This window comes from Peromyscus eremicus, chromosome 2 (genome assembly GCF_949786415.1).
Source record: "Peromyscus eremicus chromosome 2, PerEre_H2_v1, whole genome shotgun sequence".
NCBI lineage: Eukaryota > Metazoa > Chordata > Mammalia > Rodentia > Cricetidae > Peromyscus > Peromyscus eremicus.
Window position 1 is genome coordinate 6604126 of NC_081417.1, and position 22645 is coordinate 6626770.

Here is a 22645-nt window from a genome sequence, read left to right on the forward strand (position 1 = left end):
TTATGAAATAAAACATGAGGACAGTCAAAACATAGCATTGAACTGTTAACTGACCTGAGATATTGTAACATTAAGCAACAAAGTAGAACAAATTTATTTTCAATAGCTTTGCCTAATGGAAAGGGATGGGCAATATATATGGACCCTACTTTATTGCTGAAGGCAATCTGATTTGCAAAATCATTCAAACCAGAGTTCATCTATCACACTGGAAGTAAAACAGAGTAAATTTTTTTCAGTATTGATATGTTTAAATTAGAAATGTCACTTCTGCCTGGTGGCAACAGGAAATGATTCCTATTGGTAGGTCACATTCCACTATAATATATATATTAGAAATAACTCCTTTACACATGCAGTGTGCCCACACTTCTTCTCAAGAAACTACTCTTCATATCCACTGGGATTTCTAATGGATGAAGAAAGAAAACCACAAGTTGAATGACCTTTTAATATTTGTAAGATTATTCAGAAGCTAATAAAAGGTCTTTTTAGCTAGTATCTCCATTAGTGCAATATTTAAAATAATAACAATGAAACACCATCAATTTTGTATGAGAAGATGTTGTAAATAGTATTATTTGAGATTCGGGAACATATGAGCTCCTAAGTGTTTGCTGGCACTTTCTGTGGTTAGGAAAAAGGCACCCAGCTAAATATGTAATCCTGAGCCAGTCTCGGTGGTGTGAACCTTTAATCCCAGCACACTGGAGACAGAGGCAGGTGAATCTCTGTGAGTTGGAGGCCAATTGGGTCTACAAAGTGACTTCCAAGATAGCTAGGGCTACTTAGAGAGACTCTGTTTCAGAAAACAGACACAAAATAATGATAATAATAAAATATGTGTTTCTGGGGAAAAGTTATGTGGTTTATGGCCACAGCTCAACTGACATTACTCTTCACTTATTAATGGATAATGGATGATGGAAATCTCAGAGGAACATACCCACTCACAGTGGACCCCCAAGTCTTAATCATCTTTATCAATTCTGTGGCCTTGATGCAGCCAAGTCATTGTTGTGTCCCTGTGAGCTTCCTAGGATTAGAAAATCTAATGGTTGAAACCCAAGCAGAAAAAAATTATCAAAAATTTGGGTGCTATATTATGGATATTAAGTGTTCTCCATATATTGAAGCATTGGTAATAATCCTAACAATCTGTAGTGTAAGCTGGAGGTGTTAAAGTTTGTGACCCGAGGCCTGATGAGAGTTCAGTCTGTAGTGGTGCATCCTCAAGATGGGTATTAGGACCCCAACCCCTTCTCTTTCCCGTCCTAGCTGCCATGGGGTGAACACATTTGTTTGCCCATGGATTCTCTGACACAGTGTGCCCAACAAAACAACAAAACAAAACATAAAACACTGAGCTGAACTATGCTTTTTTCTCATTTTTGAGTTGATTATTAAAGAAATTTTGTCTCAGTGACAAAAAGCTAACTAACATATATTGTAGCTGAAAGTTTTCCTGTGTCCTGCCTGGCCTGCAGTCAAGAAAAATCTCTCTCACCCACTGGTCCCGCAGCCACTCAGACCCGAATAAACACACACAGGCTAATATTATTTTAAACTATGGCCATAGCAGGCTTCATGTATTCTAGTTTTTATATTTTAAATTAACCCATTTCTATAAATCTATACTTTGTCACATGGCTCATGGCTTACTGGTACCTTTACATCTTGCTTCTTCTCACAGCAGCTAGCAGCATCTCCCCTGCTCTGTCTTCTTCCTTCCTCTCTCTCTCTTTAGAATATCTCGCCTAACCTTATTCTGCCTTACCCTTGGCCAAACAGCTTTATTTATCAACCAATCAAAGCAACACATTTTCACAGCATACAAAATGACATCACCTATCATTTCCTCTTTTCTTTCTATTCAAAAGGAAGGTTTTAACTTCAACACAGCAAAAGTACGTATAACAAAACAGTTATCAAGCAAGAATTATAGTTATAATATCTAGTCTATTTGTATTTGACAAAATCAAAGAAGATATCCTATCTATCCTATATTTGTGAGTCTAAAGTTTCATATCTAATTTATCTTTTATCATAACCAAGGAAAATTATAACTATAACTAACATGACTATAAGTTTGACTATCATAGACTAATTATTAATCTGTATTTCTTAATTATCCATTACAATTTAAATGAGTAACATAAACATAATACCTTAAACAAGAGTAAAAGTATACATACAGTATAACAAATTAACTTCAAACTTGTAATAAACTAAAATCTATGGCAATGTAAAACATTTTACACAAGTTGTTGCTCTTTAGAAGTAGGTTCAATAATCTACCCTTTCATCTTATCATATCTATATCCTACCCCCCTTTTTTCTTTAGAAAGATATTGACTGTAACCAATAACAATTTGTAACCAATCTCTAAACAAAGACAAATATCCATAATCCATTTTTTTGGGAATGTGGGTGTAGTTTTCTGGGCTACTTCCTGCTGATAGAGGGTGCTGTATTCTTATGGAGACACAAAGAAAATTTTAGGATTATGGTCAAGTCCTGACTGGAATAGTCTGTAAGGCTGTATTCTCTGAGCCAGTTGCCTTGAAGTTGGTTTTTGGATGTTGGATGATCTGGGCCATGGTTTCACTGGAGACCTTTCACAGGGTCTTGGCTGGTCAAACCATACTGGGAGCAGTCCACGGGTTCTCATGTTCTGTGGAAACAAAAGCAGAACCTCTTGATTCATGTTACAATATATGACAGTCATAAAACTTATATTTACATTTACATTGAGATTAAGTTCCAGACATTTAGTGTACCCCAAGAAGTGTGAAGAGGGAAGAGTTGGAAGTCCAATAATCTAACTACCCAACCTGGTGATAGAGTGATTCACTTCTAAGAATAATGCAAAAGATCAGTGTAAGGACAGAGTTGACCTTTATAATAAAATTGTTAATTACATGTTTTTCCTACAGGACAGGGCAATGGTAGTTTAGAATTCTCCTCTCATTGCTTGCAGACTCACCCACTCAGTTATGTTATCAAAGTGCTAATAATCCAAATAGTAAAAATCAGTTAGAATTTAAAATACAATTTGGTTTTAAAAATCAATATAGGGCTGATCCATGTGACAGGGAAGAGACACTATGAAGTCTTTTGCATTGAATATATATGTATATACATTTCATCCTCTGATGTGCTTCACAATATAGCTTGCTTTTCCTGAAGAAAACTATCCTTCCCACATTAAGATAATAATAGTAATGAAATAATAGATTATTGTATTTGTAATTGGTAATTAGGTATTCACTGAATATGTGGCCAATATCTAGGGAATAAGTGATTATATGAGCTATAATTACTAAAGAAATAACAATAAAAGATAAACTTCTCTTAGCTGTGTTTTTTCCCTTTATTAAAATAACAATTTTCTCACATAATATATCCTGATTACAATCTACCTTCCCTCTACTCACCCTAATTCTTCCCTACCTCCCCTCCCATCTGAAGCCACACCCTTTCTATCTCTCATTAGAAAACAAACAGGCTTCTACGGGGTTGAAATATAATAGTAATATAATATAAATAAAAATAAAAACTAATACATTGGAATAGGAGAAAACAAACAGAATGAAAAGATTCCAAGAGAAGGCACATTAAACAAATATAAATGCAGAGACCCACTTGTTGACACACTCAGGAATCCCATAAAAACACTAAACTGGAAGCCATAATACATAATGCAAAAGTCTGAAGGGTAAAATGAGAGAGAGAGAGAGAGAGACAGAGACACAGAGAGAGAGAGAGAGAGAGAGAGAGAGAGAGAGAGAATGTGTGTGTGATAAATTTTTTAACACTATATTATGAGACAAGGAATCTCCAAAAATGCCATTGTTTGTTTTCTGTTGGCCATCTCATATTGGGAATGGAGTTTACCCTAAAGAGTAGTTTGTTTCCCCAATGAGACTCCTATAGAAAAAATTAATTTTCATTTGCAAGCGGTTATCAATTGGAGATAGCTTCCAGATTAGGGATGAAGCATGTGTCCATTTCTTTTTTCAGCTTAGGACCCCTTCTAGCTCAGATCTGTGCTGGCTCTGTGCATGCTCCTTCAGTCTCTATGAGTTCATATGAGCTTTGATCATATTGATTTAGAGGGCCCTGTTTCCTCGGTGTCTCCATCTCTTCTAACTCTTGCAATCTTCCTACCTCCTCTTCTACAAGGTTTCCTGAGTCCTGAGATGGAAGGGTTTAACGGAGATGTCCATTTAGGGCTGAGTGTTCCAAGGTGTCTCACTCTTTGCATAATGTCTGGCTGTGAGTATCTGTGTTTGTTTGCATCTGCTGCAGGAAGAAGCTTCTCTGATGATGGCTGAGCAAGGCACTGATCTATGAGTATGGCAGAATGCCATTAGGAGTCATTTTATTGCTGTTTTCTTTTTATGTCAATAGTATTTGATTTTCCCCTAGGTCCCTGGCTTATGTAGTCTCAGGTTCTTGGTCACTCAGTGTCAGACATAGATTTCATCTTGTGGAGTGGGCCTTAAGTCAAATCAGATATTGGTTGGTTACTACCGCAAGATTTGTGCCACCATTGCCCTGGCATTGAAGGCAGCACACAGCTATTGATCCAAGTGTTTGTGCCTGGGTTGGTGTTCACATTTCTGTTTTCATAGCATGCAGAGTACCTTTCTGTACCAAAATGCTGGAATGTAGTGGTGAACGCTCTGTGTAGGCATGAGCTTGACTTTTGCATCTTCAATGAGTTGTGTAGACGTTGTGTTCAGCAATGAGACCTTAACATCAGTTTGTGGAGAGCAACCTGTAGTCTTGGCAAGTGTCTGGGTGTCTGGAGATTCTACTAAAACCCCTTTGGCCAGCAGCTCAGTTAGATGTAACCCATTATCATTGACTTAATAGCTAATATCCATATATAGGCAAGTACATACTATATTGGGCATTCTGGGCCTAGATTACCTCACTCAAGATAATTTTTTTTTCTAGTTCCATCTATCTACCTGTGAATTTCATTTATTTTGTGACAATTGAGTATACTCCATTGTATAAATATATCACATTTTTCTTATCCATTCATCTGTTGAGGGACATCTAAGTTGATTAGTTTCTTGATACTAGGAATAGAGCAGCAATGAACATGGCTGAGCAAATCTCTCTGTGGTTGGAGGAGGCATCCTTTGCGTGTATGCCCGAGTGCTATAGATGGATCTTGAGGTAGATCGATTCCTATCTTCCTAATGAACTTCCATACTGTTTTCTATAATAGCTGTACAAATTTGCATTACCATCAGCTATGATAAGTGTTCTACTTACTCCCCATTCCAACCAGCATGAGCTATCATTTGTGTTACTGATTTAAGCCAATCTGACAGGTATAAGATAGAATCTCAAAGTGGTTTTGATTTACATTTCCATGGTGACTAAGGATATTGAACATTTCTTTAGGTGTGTCTCTGCCATTTGAGTTTCCTCTTTGGAGAATTCTATTATTACATCAGTACACCATTTTTAATTGTGTTATTGAGTTTCTTGATATCTTATTTTGAAGTTCTTTATGTATTTTGGACATTATCATTCTATCAGATGTGTAGTTGGTAAAAATCTTTCCCTATTGTAGGTTGCTGCTTTGTCCAAATGACAATGTCCTCTGCCTTACAGAAGCTTTTCAGTTTTATGAGGTCCCATTTATTAATTGCTGATTTAAATGCCTATGCTGATGAGATTCTATTCAGAAAGTCTTTTCTAATACCAATGAGTTCAAGGCTATTCCCCACTTTCTTTTCTATCATGTTCAGCATATCTGGCTTTATGTTGAGGTCTTTAATACATTTGGAGTTGAGTTTTGTTCAGTATGATGAGCATGGATCTATTTGAAATCTTATATGTACAGCAACTCAGTTTGACCAGCACAATTTGTTGAAGATGTTGTCTCTTTTTCAGTGTGTATTTCTGGCTTCTTAATTAAAATCAGGTACCCATAGGTGTATGGACTTTTGTCTGGGTATTCAATATAAATCCATTGATCAAAATGGGTTTTTTTTGCCAATACCATGATGTTTTTATAACCATAACTCTATAGTACAACATAAAATCAATCAGAGATTGTAATATCTCCATCAGTTCTTTTATTATTCAGGATTGTTTTCATTATCCTGTTGCTTTTCTGTTTGTCTCTTTGTTTTTTATATATTTGTGTGTTTCTATATGAAGCTAAAAATTGTCCTTTCATGATCTGTGAAGATTTGTTAGAATTTTCATGAGGATTGCCTTGAATCTGTAGTTTGTTTTTGGTAGGATGGCCCTTTTTACTATATTAATCCTGCCAATCCATGAACATAGGGAAGCTTTTCATCTTTCATATCTTCTTCAATTTCTTTCATCAATGTCTTAAGGTTTTTAATCATACAAGTCTTTCACTTGCTTAGTTATACTTACCCTGAGATATTTTATTATTTGAGACTATTGTAAAATATATTATTTATCTGATTACTTTCTCAGTATGATTGTTATTTGTATGTAGAAAGGCTACTCTTTGTGTATGAGTTAATTTCATATCTAGTTACTTTGCTAAAAGTGTTTATTAGCTGTAGGATTTCCCAATGGAATTTTTAGGGTCACTTTTATATACTATCATATCATCTGCAAATAGATACTTTGACTTCTTCCTTTTCAATTTGTATTCCCTTCATCTCCTTCAGTTGTCTTACTGCTCTACTTAAGACTTCAAGTACTATATTGAATATATGTGGAGAGAGTGGACAACCTTGTCTTGTTCCTTATTTTAGTAGAATTTCTTTGAGTTTTTCTCCATTCAAGTGGATATTGGCTATGGGCTTACTACAAATGGCGTTTATTATGTTCATGTATGTCCTTTGTATCCCTAATATCTCCAGCACTTTTATCATGAAAAGGTGTTAAGTTTTGTCAAAGGCCTTTTATGATCATGTGTTTTTTGTCTTTTAGACTGATTATATAGTGAATTATATTTGTCAATTTACATATGTTGAACCATCCCTGGATCTCTTGGATTAAGCCTACTTGATCATGGTAGATAATCTTTTTTATGTGTTCTTGGATTTAGTTTGCAAGTATTTTATGGAGAATTGTTGCATCTATGCTCATAAGGGGAATTGCTCTGTAATTCTCTTTCTTTGGGGTTTACATGGTTTAGTTATTGAGATAATAGTGGCCTCATAAAATGAATTGGGCAATGTCCCTCCTGCTTCTATTTTGTGGAATAATTTGAACAGTATTGGCATTAACTCTTTTTAAAAATCTGGTAGATTTCGGCACTGAATCATGTGGCCCTGCACTTTTTCTTGTTAGGAGACTTTTAATGACTACTTCTATGACACTAGGGATAGTGGTTATGGATAAACTGCTTATCTGGTACTGATTTAACTTTGGTAGGTGGTATGTATTGAGGAAATTATCCATTTTGTTCAGATTTTCCTATTTGGTGGACTACAGGTTTTTTTTTTTAACTATGTCCTTATGATTCTCTGCATTTCTTCAGTGTCTGTTATACCCCTCTTTTCAACTCTAACTTTGGTTATTTGATAAGACAGTCTCTCTCCTCCTTTTACTTAATTTAGCTAATGGTTTGTCAATTATATTGGTTTTGTCGAAGAGTCAATTCCTTATTTCATTAATTCTTTGTATTTTTTTGTTCCTTTCTATTTTATTGATTTCAGGCCCGAGTTTGATTATTTCTTGCCATCTACTCCTTTTGGATATGATTATTTCTTTTTGTTCTAGAGCTTTCAGATGTGATGTTAAGTTGCTATTATATCTTTCCAGTTTGCTGTTGTTGATGATGTTTGTTGGTTTGTTTGTTTGTTTTGTGTAGGCACTTAATGCTATGATCTTGCCTCTTAGATCATTTTTATTGTGTCCCTTAAGACTGAGTATGGCTGTATTTTAATTTTCATTCAATTCTAAGAAGTCTTTTATTTCTTTCCTAATTTCTGTCTTGACCCATTTTTCATTTACTTTCAGTAGTGAGATGTTCGGTTTCCATGAGTTTGTAAGCTTTCTGTTGGTTGGGTTGTGGATATCCAGTTTAATCTGTGGTTGTCAAGTAGAATGGAGAGTTTATTTACACTTTCTTGTATCTGTTGAAACTTGCTTTGAGGTCAGTTTTGGAGAAAGTTACATGAGGTACTGAGAAGAAGGTATATTCTTTTGTGTTTGAGTGAAATATTCTATAAATATCTGTTAGGTCCATTTGGTTTATAATATCAGTTAACTCTAGCATTTCTCTGTTAAGTTTACTCTGGATGATCTATGTATTGGTGAGAATTGTGCATTGAAGTCTCCCACTATCCATGTGTGAGAATCAACATGTGATTTTAAACTGTAGTAGTATTTCTTTTATGAACTTGAATGACCCTGTGTTTGGTGCATAGATGGTAAGAATTGCAATGTCATCTCAGTGGATTTTTTTCTTTGATGAATATATAGTGACTTTGGTAGGTGGGCTTGCTGTAAATGGTTTGAAGTCTATTTTGGCAGATATTAAAATGACTACATAAGCTTACTTTTTAGGTCTATTTGCTTGGAATTTCTTTTTCCACCCCTTTACTCTGAGATTATGTCTATGTTTGATGTGAAGGTGTGTTACTTGGATGCAGCAAAAGGATGGATGCTATTTTCATATCCATTTTGTTAGTCTGTGTCTTTTTACTGGGGAACTAAAACCATTGATGTTGAGAGATAGTAATGAGCAGTTTTGGTTGGCTTGTTGATTTGTGTGGTGTGTGTGTGTGTGTGTGTGTGTGTGTGTGTGTGTGTGTGTGTGTGTTTGATTTGCTCATTTGATTTTATTTATTCCTTGTGTTTATTTGGGTATAGTTAATCTCTTTAGGTTGAAGTTTTCCTTCTGTATGTAGATAGATTTGTAGGTAGATATTGCTATCTATAGATCTGTAGATAGATATTGCTTAAATTTGGTTTTATCATGAACTGTTCTGTTTTCTCCATCTATGGTGATTGAAAGTTTTTCTGGTTATAGTAGTCTGTGCTGACATATGTGATTTCTTGGAATCTGTAGCACATCTCTCCAGGCCCTACTGGCTTTTAAAGGCTCCATTAAGAAATCCAATATTATTCTAATACATTTGTCTTTATATGTTTCTTGATCTTTTTCCCTTTCTAATTTTAATATTCTTTTCTTTGTGTTCTGTATATTTTGTGTTTTGATTATTATGTGCCAAAAGGAAGTTCTTTTCTGGTCCAGTTTATTTGGTATTCTGTATGCTTCCTGTTCCTTGATAAGTATCTCTTTCTTTAGTTAAGGAATTTTCTCTTATGATTTTAAAATATTTTGTTAAAAATATTTTTGTGACTTTGACCTGGGTTTCTTCTCCCTCCTGTATTCCTATTATTCTCAGATTTGGTCTTTTCATAGTGTCCCATATTTCCTGTGCCAGGATTTTTTTTTTTTTAGATTTAACATATATTATGACCAAAGTTTTCGTTTCTTCTTTCATGTCTTCAGTGACTGATAGTCTCTCTTCCTTCTTTTGTATTCTGTTGGTGAAACTTGCCTCTGTTGTTCTTGTTTAAGTTCCTAAATTTTTCATTTCCAGAATTCCCTCAGTTTGGGTTTTCATTATTGATTCTATTTTCACTTTCAGGTCTTGAACTATTTTATTCATTCCTTTATACTGCTTGTTTTTTGTATGTGTTTTCATAGATTTCTTCAAGGGATTTATTCATTTCCTCTTTAAGGACCTCTTTCAGATCCATAAATGCTATTTTATGGTCTTTGTATCATGCTTCAGCTATGTTGCAGTTCTCAAGGCATACTGTGGTGGGGCTGCTGGGCTCTAGTGGAGATATATCTCCCTGGCTATTATTGTGATTTTATGCTGGCATCTAGGCATCTGGATTTAGGATGATTGCAGTTCTAGGTGCTGATATCTGGCTTTGTCTGTTGGGATGGTGTTTTGTTCCTTGATTTCTGTCTGTGGTTCTTAAGAGGGTGTGTTGGCTGTGTGTTTCCTGATAGAGAATTCTTCTGGGATCCTGCAGGCTGAGACCAATAGCGGTTCCTGGTAAAATGTGTTTCTAGGTATTAGAAGCTGGAACTTAAGAATGGAGATGTACAAGGAGGGGCCTGTGTGTGTCCACAGGTAGGAGAAAAGCTATACTCTCCCAGGATCTGCTTAGTCTACTTGGAATGCGGTCAGGGAAGCCGTAACAGGTAGTCTGCTACAGAGCTGGGAATGAAGCTGGGAGTTGGATATGGAGGAGAGGAGAGAAAGTGAAGATCTGGAGCTACCTGGTTTGCTGGCCTGCTTGCTGCTCCACCAGGCTTGGCTGGGGATTTTCCGGGAATGCCTGTTGGATTTGGGGGCTGAGATAACAGGATAAATAGTAAGGAGGGTTGAAGGAGAGTTGCTTAATCCAATATAGATGGGGGTCAGAGATGGGGAAGATCATAACAGGTGTTCTGATACAAAGATGAGGGTGTTACTGGGTAATTGGACTTGGAGAAACACGGGGAAAGGTGAAAATCTGCATTTAGGCTACCTGCTTCTCTGGCCAGTGTGGCCGGGGGCTTCCAGGTAATGCCTGCTGAATTTGAGGACTGGAATAAAGCAATGAGTGGGCAAAGTAAGTCTGGGCACAAGTGGAGGCTATCTCAGGTTTTCTGCTATAGAGATAAGGATGAGACAGGGGAATTGATTTAAAGAAGATGAGGAAGGAATGAAGATCTAAAGTTAGCCTACCTGCTTACTTGGCTTTAGTGTTGTGTGTCTTTTTTAATATTACCACTTTTATGACTCATTTTCTAATCCATAGAGAATGTTTGTATTTGAGAGAATGTATATCTGCCATGCACAACTTTGAATAGGAACCTGTCACACTCATAATATGTGATGATAGAGCATCCACAAGAGTGAACGATGCTGGTACTCATATGGATGTTCCTTCTTATCCAGTCCAGGTACCAGCCCAAGTAATTTTGTCACCCTATTCAGTGTAGGTATTCTCACCTCTTTTAACCCAATTTAGAAACTCACAGACATGCTCAGATATTTGTTTTCATGGTGATTATATATCTCATGGGTTGATAAAAAACATTAACTATCACAAATCTACTTTTGACATCTAAACATACCACTTTTAAGCCATGGCCTTCTGCTCTCAGTCCCAAATGTCTCAATTTCATCTCATTGTGCACAATGCACTTAGTACATCTCTAAACACACCCATGGTGTTTTTGACAGTCCTCACAATGTCTGAAAGCCTAAAGTCTCTTCTGACACTATACATGATTTGAAAATCCAGGCCCTCTGTACAATTGTGGCAGGGTCCTGTGATGTTGTTCCCTTTGGGGGAAGGGGCCAAGTAGGCACAGAGTCAATGACACAGACTCTGAGAGAATGTTGAAACAACAAGCTCAGCTTATTCAGGAAGAGGCAAGCCTTATATACCCTCCACCCTGGGGGGAGGTCTGATGAATATGCATCTGCTAGTGTGACATGGCTGCCTCTCATTGGTCCAGGTCATCTCCAGATCATGTCTCAGCTGCTGTTGCTAAGGCCCTTCAGCAAACCAGGTTGGCTTTCAGAAAGTATCTTTTTTACTAGTTTGGGCTGGCTGGCCCTCAAGCTTATTAGGGATAAGTAATGAGTAATCCCACATACAATAAAAAGAAACCTAAATATTTTCTCCATATATTGTCAGAGTAAATGTACCTATTCCAAAGGAGAAGCATGGGAGTATGGCAAGGAAAGATCAGACCAAAGCAAGACTGAAACCCAGCAGAGAAAACATCAACCCATGCAGCTTCATATAGGTATCTGGGGCTGGAAATGGAAACATATAACTTCATACATGTATAAGTTACCCTGCCACTCCAGCTCTGCTTTCTTTTGGGATAGCTCCTCTCTATGCACTCTGCTTTCCTCAGTGTCCCATGCATCTGGAACATTCACCATCTGAGAGGTCTCTATAGAAACTTAGGTTGAACCTCCACAGCTTCACACAGTGGTCTTTCAGGATATCCTGGCAGGAGCCCTGATCTCTCTCCCTCTCCCTCCTCTCTCTCTCTCTCTCTCTCTCTCTCTCTCTCTCTCTCTCTCTGTCACACACACACACACACACACACACACAAGTGCACACACACACACACACACACACACAAATTAAAGCAATGGCTCTCTGGAATAGTGGCACAAGAAAGGCTCCATGAATCCCTCAGTCTTTCATCTTTTTTATTCTTGAAAAATCAATGCCACATGGACAATGTTGCCACATTCTGCTGCTTCCTCAGGATGAAGCAGGCCATGTAGGCCAACCTCTGTGTGCTGATCCTGGGGAACATTTTCCTAAGTGGTTATGTTGAACAAGGAACCCTTCCAGCAGCATTTTTAGTATAGGCTCTCTCCTTTCAAATAAACTTTTATTTTCACAAGATGGAGCCTTGCATTGGTAGACCTTGCCTCAGGGTACCTCTCCTCTTACTGCAGTGCAGAGACCTACAATTCTCTTTAATGGCATTAATCTCATTAACAACTAGTTGCTCTCAAATCTTTATTGTGTGTAACTTTGAACTTGTTCCTTTACCCACTTCATATTTTTCATGTATTTTGCTTCTCTTGTTGCTCTCTCTCATTCTGCACTAGAATGCTATGCTATCCTGAAAGTTCATTCACCAAAAAAAATTAATCATTACTTTTAAATTCAACCTTGCCCAAGTTATCAGGAAACATGAATGATGCAGACAGATTCTTTTGAGGAATATAAAGTTGAATGTACTATAGCCTAGTTCTTGATAGAGTGATTATTACCTTCTGAAATTGTATGAGCTGGCCTTCCATTGTCTACATTTCTCTAGGCATTCTGGCCTTTCAAACTCCATGCACAATGGCCCATTGAACTCCACTTATCACATTGTGGGGTTTTTCTGGCCCAAAGTTCCAAACTCTTCCTCATTGATCCTGAAAGGCATAAGAACTTTAAGATCCAAAGGCATAAGAACCACATGGTCAGTTTTATCAGAATGAGAACCCTACTCTTGGTACCAGTTGTCTGTATTAGTTACTCTCCTCACTCTTGTAGCAAAATAACTGACAAAAGAACTTTCAAAAGGAAGAATTTACTTAGGCTCACACTTTGAGAGCAGTCCATCATGGCAGAGAAGGCATTGTTGCGGCAGGAGTGTGAGGGATCTGATTGGACTTCCCATCAATAAGCAGAGAGTGATGCATGCTAGTGTTCAGCTGGATTTCTCTTTTTTTATTCAGCCCAAGATTCCAGGCCAGCGGACAGTGCTGTCCACATTTAAAGTGTATCTTACAAATATACCCATTTTTTTCCACAGTGATTTTAAATCCCATTGAGCTGATAATATTAACCATAAGAGAGGTGCTAGTGAACTTTTTACATATTTGAACCAAGTTCAATAAACACCTCTTTCCAGAAATCTGGCTGTCCACTATCAGAAAGAATTGAGAGCTAGAACTTAAAGTATACAATTGCCACTCAAGGTCTACACTTAGGAAAATAGGAGTGGACTCTTGATCACCTTCTGCCCAGACCCCTAAGAGCTCATTTTCATTTCAGTAAAATTGGGACCACTGTGAAGTGTGTAGTTAATTTTAAGGATTTTTTCCCTGAAAGGGGGAGCCTCTGAGCTCATAAAAGAGATTCACGTGACCTGCAGAAGGATAAACCTTCTGGTTATCCATCTTCTTGCATTTCCTGTTAGGCTGAAGGTGTTCTCAGATTCCTTAAATAGTGTCTGCCAAGTTCTGAGTTACAGATGATAGAAACAATGTTGGTGTGCAGTTTTGCAGAGTGGGGAGTTCATAGACTGAACCTATAGAGTGCCAGTGAGAGTACTCAGTGCATAAACATGCCTGAGCAGCAAGGCTGACAATGTGAGTTCAAGTCCGAGAATCTGTATATAGTTTGAAGGTGAGATTCACCTCCACATAACTGTCCTCTGACCTCTACTTGTATGGCATGCATGTGCATGTACATATACATGTGCATACATGTAAACACAGACACATACACAATAAGTAAACAAATGAATAGTCATTTTAAAACATCTTAAAAACTGCACAGCATTAGTAAGGATTAGTTACAAATCTTTCTCTCTCTCTCTCTCTCTCTGTGTGTGTGTGTGTGTGTGTGTGTGTGTGTGTGTGTGTGTGCATGTGCATAGGCACACATGCAAAAGTGTACATGTAGAGGTCAGAATACAACTTTGGAGAGTTCTTAAAAATATCCAGTTTCTTTCTCAGTTCAAGCCTCTCTAAAATACCCAAAGTGTCTACAAAATTCCAAAGTCTCTCAACTATAAGTTCTTGTGAAGTCAAAATAATTTACATATTTTCTTATTCTTTTTCTTCATTTTCAAATTAACTTTTGTTTGAATTTTAGGATCCTATCCTATACAATAACCCACAAAACCAATAACCAACCAATACCAAAATTTCTAACAGCAAGTTATACAATTGTTCTAGGTAATAAATAAAGGTTTTCCTTCAGTGATTAAGGGAATAGTTAAGTTTCTGTAAATTTAACATAAAAATCACACTTTAAGTTTATAAGGTTTAACATGTAACTTCAAATATAACAAGTTTTATAGGAATCTACAAGCTTTTAATTCCTAAAAGATGACTTAATTTTTTAGGTCTAAAGTTACATTCTTCATATTTTCTCCTACAGCTTCAAACTTTCTACACTCACCTAATCGACTGTTCCATGCCACTCCAGACAAATTTGACATTACTGATCTACTTCAAGTGTTATTTATCTTTCCCCAAAGAAGGTTAAAAAGCAGTTTGTTATAACTGCAGATTTCTAATAAAAGGACATCTACTACAATATCCGTCACAAAAGCTTTCAAAAGATCATTTCTTTCCTCATAGTAAAGGCAGAGAAGAACCACAAAGTCTAACACTGGGTTCCTTTTTACTCAGATGTTCAACGACTTAAATGACAATTTCACCTTTAAGAGTATAACAAAGGGTGGAAAACAGCAACACAACTGACCACACTATAGATGAAATAAACCAGATTTTTGTTTTGTTTTTAGGACTAGTAAGCATTGGAAGCTTGGAAATCCAGAATCAAAGGGGAAAGGGAAAAAAAGGGGAGGAGGAGTCCTTGGCCACAATCACTCTGTTATCAATAGCGTCTTGGGCTTTAGGAACGAGATCTTGACCGTGACCTGTATCTACTGTAATAAGGAGAAGGTGACCTTCTTCTGTACCGGTAATCATAATTTTCATATCTGTCATAGCCTCAATCATATCTGGTATCATAGTAAGAATCTCGTCCTCTACCACCACCGCCGCCTCCTCCACCGCCGCCTCCTCCTCCTCCTCCACCATGTGTGCTCTCTTGGTGATAGAATAATCCACACGAATTCTTCTACCATCCAGCTCCATCCCATTTGCCCTCTCCATAGCCTCCTTAGAGTCATCTATCCTCTCAAAATGCACAAAAGCAAATCCACGTGACCTTCCAGTTCGCTGATCATAAACTACATTGATATACTCAATGGTCCACATCGAGAGAATACTTCACGAAGATCTCTCTCTGTTGTGTACAAACTGAGGCCAAAGACACCCAGACAAGTGTTGGGATCTGGATTTGCCCTGCTGCCTGTATGTCTTCTGCGATTAGACATTGGAGAGTGACTCCGGCTTCTTCGTCGGCGAAACTCGGGTGTATAGGATCTACTTCGAGATCGTCTTCTATGAGAGTGGGACCGGGACTGAGTGTAGCATCTATGAGAATACCTCCTCGACCTTGACCCGGATTTTGATCTTGATCGAGAATGGGATTCAGAATGTTGGGAAACTCTTGATGGACTACGAGATCCTGACCTGCTCTCTGATTTTACGCGAGCAGGAGTTCCCGTTGGAGATTTTGACTGAGAGCGAGACTCTCTGCCCTCGAAGTTGTTCTCCTCTACATCACTCATGTTGGCCAGGAGTTCTCGAGAACTGAATAAGAGACAAGTCTCAGCTCGAGGGCTGACGGCCTAGTCACCTCGCTGTCTGGAGTGTGGGGAGGAGGAAGGCGACGGCGACAACGGCCGGTGCGCTCCACCGTATTTTCTTATTCTAAAAGAGAAAAATCAGGACACAGTCACAATTAGACCAAAGCAAAACCCAAGTCCAACTGTGTAAAAGTTAGTGCCAGACTGCTAGGACTCAATGATCTAGGCTTCAAAGGGACGCAGTGGTACTTCTCCAGCGCTGCTCTCTGCAGGAATGCAGCTTGATTTCATCCCAGTGGCTCAGGCCAGCTCCACTCCACAGCTGCTGCTGTCATCTGTGATCATCTCATGTGACTGACATCTCAAAACGGAAGAGTCTCAACTGCTACTGGGTTGCACCTTCAACCAGAGAATAAGCAAAAGTCATAGGTGGAATCAGATACAATTTACCTACATAATTGAAGTATTGGAAAAAAAATAGGAAAACAACTGAACTTAAATAATCAGAAGAAGCCATGTATGGTGGTACACACCTGTAATCCCAACACTTAGAAGGTTGAAGCAGGAGGATTATTGTGTGTTCAATACAAAATTGAGCTGCATAGTAAGTTCTAGGGATGCAGCACAAGAACCTCTGTCAAAGAAACAAACAAAAAGAATCAGAAGAAAAGTATTATCTATATCTAACTTTCTTTTGTATCAAATGGACATTAAGAGCCTGGAGAGAGGGCTCTATAGTTATGAGGGTGCATGTACACACACACACACACACACACACACACACACACACACACACACACACGAGATAGAGAGAGACAGAGACAGAGACACACAGAAAGAGAGAACATAAATGAACCAGAGACTGGGGAAATGATGTTGAATATTGCTTACAGCAATATATTTAGTCCTTTACATTTGTTAAAACTGGGTGCTTTATGTTAAAAAGATGCTGACTTATCACCGTTTTTGAGCTAGAAGTCTAAGATCAGATGCGCATCTATTTAGTCTCTCATGAACTCCTTCTCAGCTATTTCCTATCATGGTGGTGGCATCGTCGTGATGCACACAGAGAGGAAGGGACCATTTGCTGACAATGGAAGATTGAGGCTTGAAAAGGGACAGTCCTGCTCTCTTATAATCATATGCCCTGGAGGCAACTAACAAAATGAGACTAGCATTAATTCCTCCAGGCGATGCTTCTAATGACCTAACTGACTTTGCAATAAACTCTACCTCCTAAAGACTCACCCCTCCACTCCACACACTGGAGACTAAGCTTCCAACACATGACTCTGGGAGATACCCATAGAAGACTGCAGAGAGTGTGAGGAAGACAGGGTGGCCCTGGCTTTCCCCGGTACCATCTCTCCTTGCACAAAGCAGGTGGTATGGTTACCTAGAAGGTAGGTGGTGCAGGGTCAGTAAGAACGTCCAGCTGCTGCCTCTTCAGTCATCACTGGATGCAAGACAAGTGTCATCACTCATGATAAAGGTGTGAGTGCATGTCACATGTGTGTGCCTGTGTGCATGTGTGTGTATGTACATGATGAGGATGAGCACCTGTGATGACTGGCTTGGGTTTTCCCTGCTGTGATGATGCCACTTAGACTTGAGAGTGACAAAGTTACAGACATTGCGATGCTAATTCAGTTCAGTCATTGTCTCAGTCACTTAGATGTTTTAAATCTGATTCTCTTGTGTTCTGTGAGACTTTGACAGACTCTTCTCTAGGTAAGACTTTTGCACCATTTGATAAGAAGTATCCTCAACCATAGCAACTGTTAAAGAGCTAGGACAAAAAGTGGAGTTTGGGGCTTTACTCTTTTATAGATACAAGGTATTATCGTTGGAGTATATTTGATGTGACTAAACAAATGTATAAAATAAGCTTCTTATGAGAATTACAATTTAAATTTTAAAATGGGATCTGCCAAGACACCAGCCTTAGCTAAATTTTAACAATCTCTGATTTAAATTGCAGGAAGTTTTCACCAAAGCCCTAATGTGAAAGTGACCTACAAGTCCTGCCACTCAGAAAAAGTAAATTCCTAACCTAAATGCATTGAAATGTATCCTAAATGTGGCTTCAGTGAGACAAGGCTGCTGCTGTGCACCAGTGTCAGAACCACTCCTCTGGACATCTTCCATGTAGTGTCAGGGTATCTCTGTGCTGACTGCGGTAGATTCCAATGTAGCAGCCAAAAGTAATGCAGTATCTGCCATCCATAGCAGTTAGATTAGGTCTCTGTGACCTGAGAGCCACCAGCCTTCTGCTGCTGTGAACAGGAGGGACCCTCTTCCCTGGAGGTGGGAAGTAAAGCAACCAGACAGCAGTTATATCCTGTGGGTCACACATTAGCTAAGCACCACTCCCTACTCAAATAGAGTGACCACTGTCATGTAGCATTGGTCACAGTTAACTAGGCCTGCTTCCTTACTATGCAAGAACTTCTTCTCTCAGAAACAATTAAGAATAGACACCTTGCTTTTCTGCTGGTAGTGAAGGTTCTTATTTTAGAACCCTGTGTTCTGTGTCCTCTTATAAGTTAACAAAGCTCTTACCTAAAGGACACTGGCCTCAGAACTTTCCTTTCCAACCCAGGCCCCCACCTCTGTCTACTCAAAATGTTACACTTTGTTGTCTTGATGATTTATAGAAATAATGACTATTCAGTGAAATTAAGCTCCATCTGATCTTTTGCTTGGGTAGCTTATAGCTTGATGTCAAATCTAAAACACAATGTCTTGGATGTCAATATATTCTTTAGGAAACATCACATAGATGGTGAAATCAGTTAAAAATAAGCACAGTATCATGGCTTATGATTGTGAACCAATCCTTGGGAGGCTGAGACAGGAGGATAGCTATGAGGCCAATGCCAGTCTGAGCTACAGGAGTTCCAGACCTTGTCTCAAAAAAAAAAAAATCAATAAAAGCATAAAACAATTTAAAACTAATAATGAGATTTGAATTATGTAGGGTTTATGTTGAGAAATATGTTTATGTTATAAATAAAATTTTACAGATAATTTTTACATTTATAAATAAAAATATTCATGCATATTTATGTATGTAAATATAACACATAATTGCCTTTGTATAAATTAAGAAATGCTTCCAACTTTTGAATATACATTATTTGTCATCAGTTAGGAAATTACAGAAAAATAATGATTTTGTTAGAAAAACCAGACTCCTATTTTATAAAATATTAGAAAATATGTTCCTATCAATTACAAATTTGTGATAATAACCATTATAAAATGAACCATAACCTGTAGTTGCACAGTATACAACTTCAAAATGTAAGTGGAGGCTATGATATTTCTGGAAAATTAGTATATAAACAGCAAATGCCCTAGCCCTCTGTGAATGTGTTATGGTGGGGGATATTATGGGAGCACAAAATAGCCTTGGACCTTAAGATTAACAAATTAACAGTCTAACTGTTCAACAAGACACAAAAGCCTCAGCTTCTGCAGTTGGAGATAGATGGCAAATAAAGTAAAGAAAAACTGTCATTCAGTCCACATGAGAAAGTGTAAAAAGTTTTGGAGGCAACAAGATGCAGCAGTGTGTGCAGTCACAGACTGCTTCTTACACATTTGCAAAGAATGGTCTTTATATTGCTAGAGGTGGAGCACACAAGGCCCAAGGCTCCTCTTGAAACTGCTGTAGACTGGTTAACACTGTTAAAACGTAAATGAAGGAAGTTTCAAATCAACAATCAGCGATTCAGATTGCAAAACTGGGTAATTTCTTTTCTCAGTTACTCTTATCAGTAGGTTATACACCCAAAGTACTTAACACTGTGTCTGGCTGACAGAAAACAGTAAGTTGTTGTTGGTTATTTTTGCTCTTTGGCTCTTTTGGGGGGCCTGCCACCCAGCTCCCAAATAAATACACAAGGAGGTTTCTTCTTAATTATAAATGCACAGCCTTAACTTGGCTTGTTTCTTGTCAGTTTTTTTTTTCTTTTTTCTTTTTTTGGTTTTTTGAGACAGGGTTTCTCTGTGTAGCTTTGCGCCTTTCCTGGAACTCGCTTTGGAGACCAGGCTGGCCTCGAACTCACAGAGATCCGCCTGGCTCTTCCTCCCGAGTGCTGGAATTAAAGGCGTGCGCCACCACCGCCCAGCTGTCAGTTTTTCTTAACTTAAATTATTCTGTCTATCTTTGGCCTCTGGGCTTTTACCTTTCTCTTACATCTGTATATCTTACTTTCACTCTTACTCTGTGACTGGTTGTGTAGCAGCAGGGATGGCTGGCCCCTGGCATCCTCCTCTCCTTGTTCTCCTGCTTTTTACTCTTCTCCCAGATTTCTCCTTCTATATATTCTATCTGCCTACCAGCCTCCTATCCTTTCTCCTGCCTTGCTACTTGGCTGTTCAGTTCTTTATTAGAACATAAGGTATTTTAAACAGGCAAGTAACACAGCTTCACAGAGTTAGACAAATGCAACATAAACAAAAGTAACACAACTTAATATACTACAACAGTAAGTAATTTATTCACTGTCAACATCAACTTTATCATATCCACTTATTTTAAATGTTCATTAGTAACAATTTCCACCTCTCAGGTGCTGTGCAATTTTGTGAAAGACTTTTGTGCATGTTTTTTTACTTCATCGCTACCCTGGACCTGTTTGCAGGTCTTATTTCCATTGTGCTGAGAAGGAAACAGGCTCAGAGACACTGATGAGCTGCAGTTAGAAAGTGATGGATCACAACTGTTGTTAAACTCTGAATTTACAGTCTGTTTTGCATCCTGGTCTCCTGATCATAGCAGTGGACCAGTAATACTGGAATAACAAACAAAATTTCCTCTCTCCAAATCAATGGAGAATTTGGTGGGGACAAAGAGAACCACTGGAAAACAACATCCAAAATTTCTCTAGGACTTAGCATGTGGTGTGTATTGTACCAAACATTTCAAACACTGGTCCTTAACCTTTGTGATGTGGATTTAAGGCAGGTGGCAGTGCCTGCACTTTTCACATGAAAAAACTGAGGTTTTAGGAAGTTAAATTACTTCCTGAAGTCCTATGGCAGACAGGCCACGGAAGCTTGTATCAAATACAGTGCCTCATTCCAGAGTGCTCAGTTCTTACTTCTTCTCTGTGTTGCTTACAATAGACAGTTCTGAGAGGATAAAGCCTATCCCGTTTCTAGCTGAGGAAGAGATGGTCAGGAGAAAGGCAGCCAGGAAATCAAGAACAAATATAAGTTAATGCTCCAAAGCCTTGGTATGGAATTTAGGTAACCCAACAGTTTATACTTAATCAAATTAGCAAGAAAGTTAAATATGAAAATATCAGTAAAAGTGTTTCTGGAAATAGAAGCAACCGTGCTTTTCCAAGCACTACAGGCTTGCAGTTTTAAATTATTTTACCTATCCAATGAATCCATTTCTTATTCTAATTCAGTTTGCAATGTTGTCACAGTGACATGGCTCAGCATTGTATTTTACTATTAAATGGAAACAGTGTTGTGTGTGACAGGTGTATGTGGCATGGTTACCTCTGTACCTGAATGTTACCTGCTTGTATCCATGGTACATATCAACAGGAACAATAATGTTTTTATGTTTTAAGAATGGATAAAACAGTTAAATATGAGGTGGAAAATTCAGACAGAACTTTCTATTCTGAACTTCCTCTAAGCTATGCCAATACTGAATCCTAGTCAACAATAGAGAGCAGACTTAACTAAAACGTTACATTAGCATGTATTAACTAACAAGTTACTACTTGGATGCCATTTCCTATGGAAAAGCAACATGGCACGGCTCTCTTTAGAGGTTCTGTTGTTGCTGTTTTAATGATTTGCATTGACTCCAACTAAGGCAATGAAACAAATATGAATTTTCACATAAATCAAATTAATGAAGCTGACTTTAGATCTCTTGGGCAAAAGCCTTGAAGAGACTATGATTTGTACTCTCAGTATTTTCAACATGTATCTACAGACAATACAGACAAAAAGGAATCAAAAGCAGTCCTGGCTGCAGTCAAATTGAAAAGACAATGCTGCTGGATGATTGTCACATCACTGGGATGCTTCTATGTCAACAATTGCTGTGTTGGTAGAGTCCTGCTGTGATAATGAAGCTTGGTTTAACCTGAGCACTGAGAAGAATACTATGTTATGTTTAAGTACCGCTGTCCTCTCTGGATTCCAAAGAAATAGAAACTGTCACTTGTCTCATAGCATTTCTAGGAATTTTTGTAACTTGGCACCAAGCACACCACTGCTGGACAGCCTGCAGCCTGCCTTCTAGTCTGTGTGTAGCCTCTCTCATGCTTCTTGTTTCCATGATGTCAATCTGTGACATTCTCAGGAGACTTCATAACTGTGAGCAACAGACAGTCAAGCCTTAGACATTTTCTGGAGATGCCCAGTGTTTCATGTGAAAGGAAGGAAAATTGTAAAGCCATATTGAAAGCCAGCATTCGAGGGGTTCAGGAGAGGCTCTGCAATAGCCATGTATGACTAGTCAATGCATCTAGGCTCTCATTGCCTGCAGTAAAGACATTTGTAGGGAGAGGGATTCCAATCATTACCTTAAGGTCTTATGCATGTTGCTTGATTTATTAATAAAAAGTCATGTAGTCAACAAGGCATTATTGGTCTTTGTCTGCTAAAACTGAGCCATGATTTCTTTATTTATAGGATTTGATGGTTTTGTTTTGC

General features: G+C 38.1%; 1 protein-coding gene and 1 pseudogene across 1 annotated transcript in view; one reads left to right on the forward strand and one right to left on the reverse strand.

The window, feature by feature from the left end:
- The window catches only part of Xkr4 (XK related 4), a 414832-nt gene that overhangs the window by 90594 nt on the left and 301593 nt on the right, over window positions 1-22645 (forward strand). The window lies entirely within an intron of this gene.
- On the reverse strand, window positions 15133-15946 carry LOC131903306 (transformer-2 protein homolog alpha-like; annotated as a pseudogene).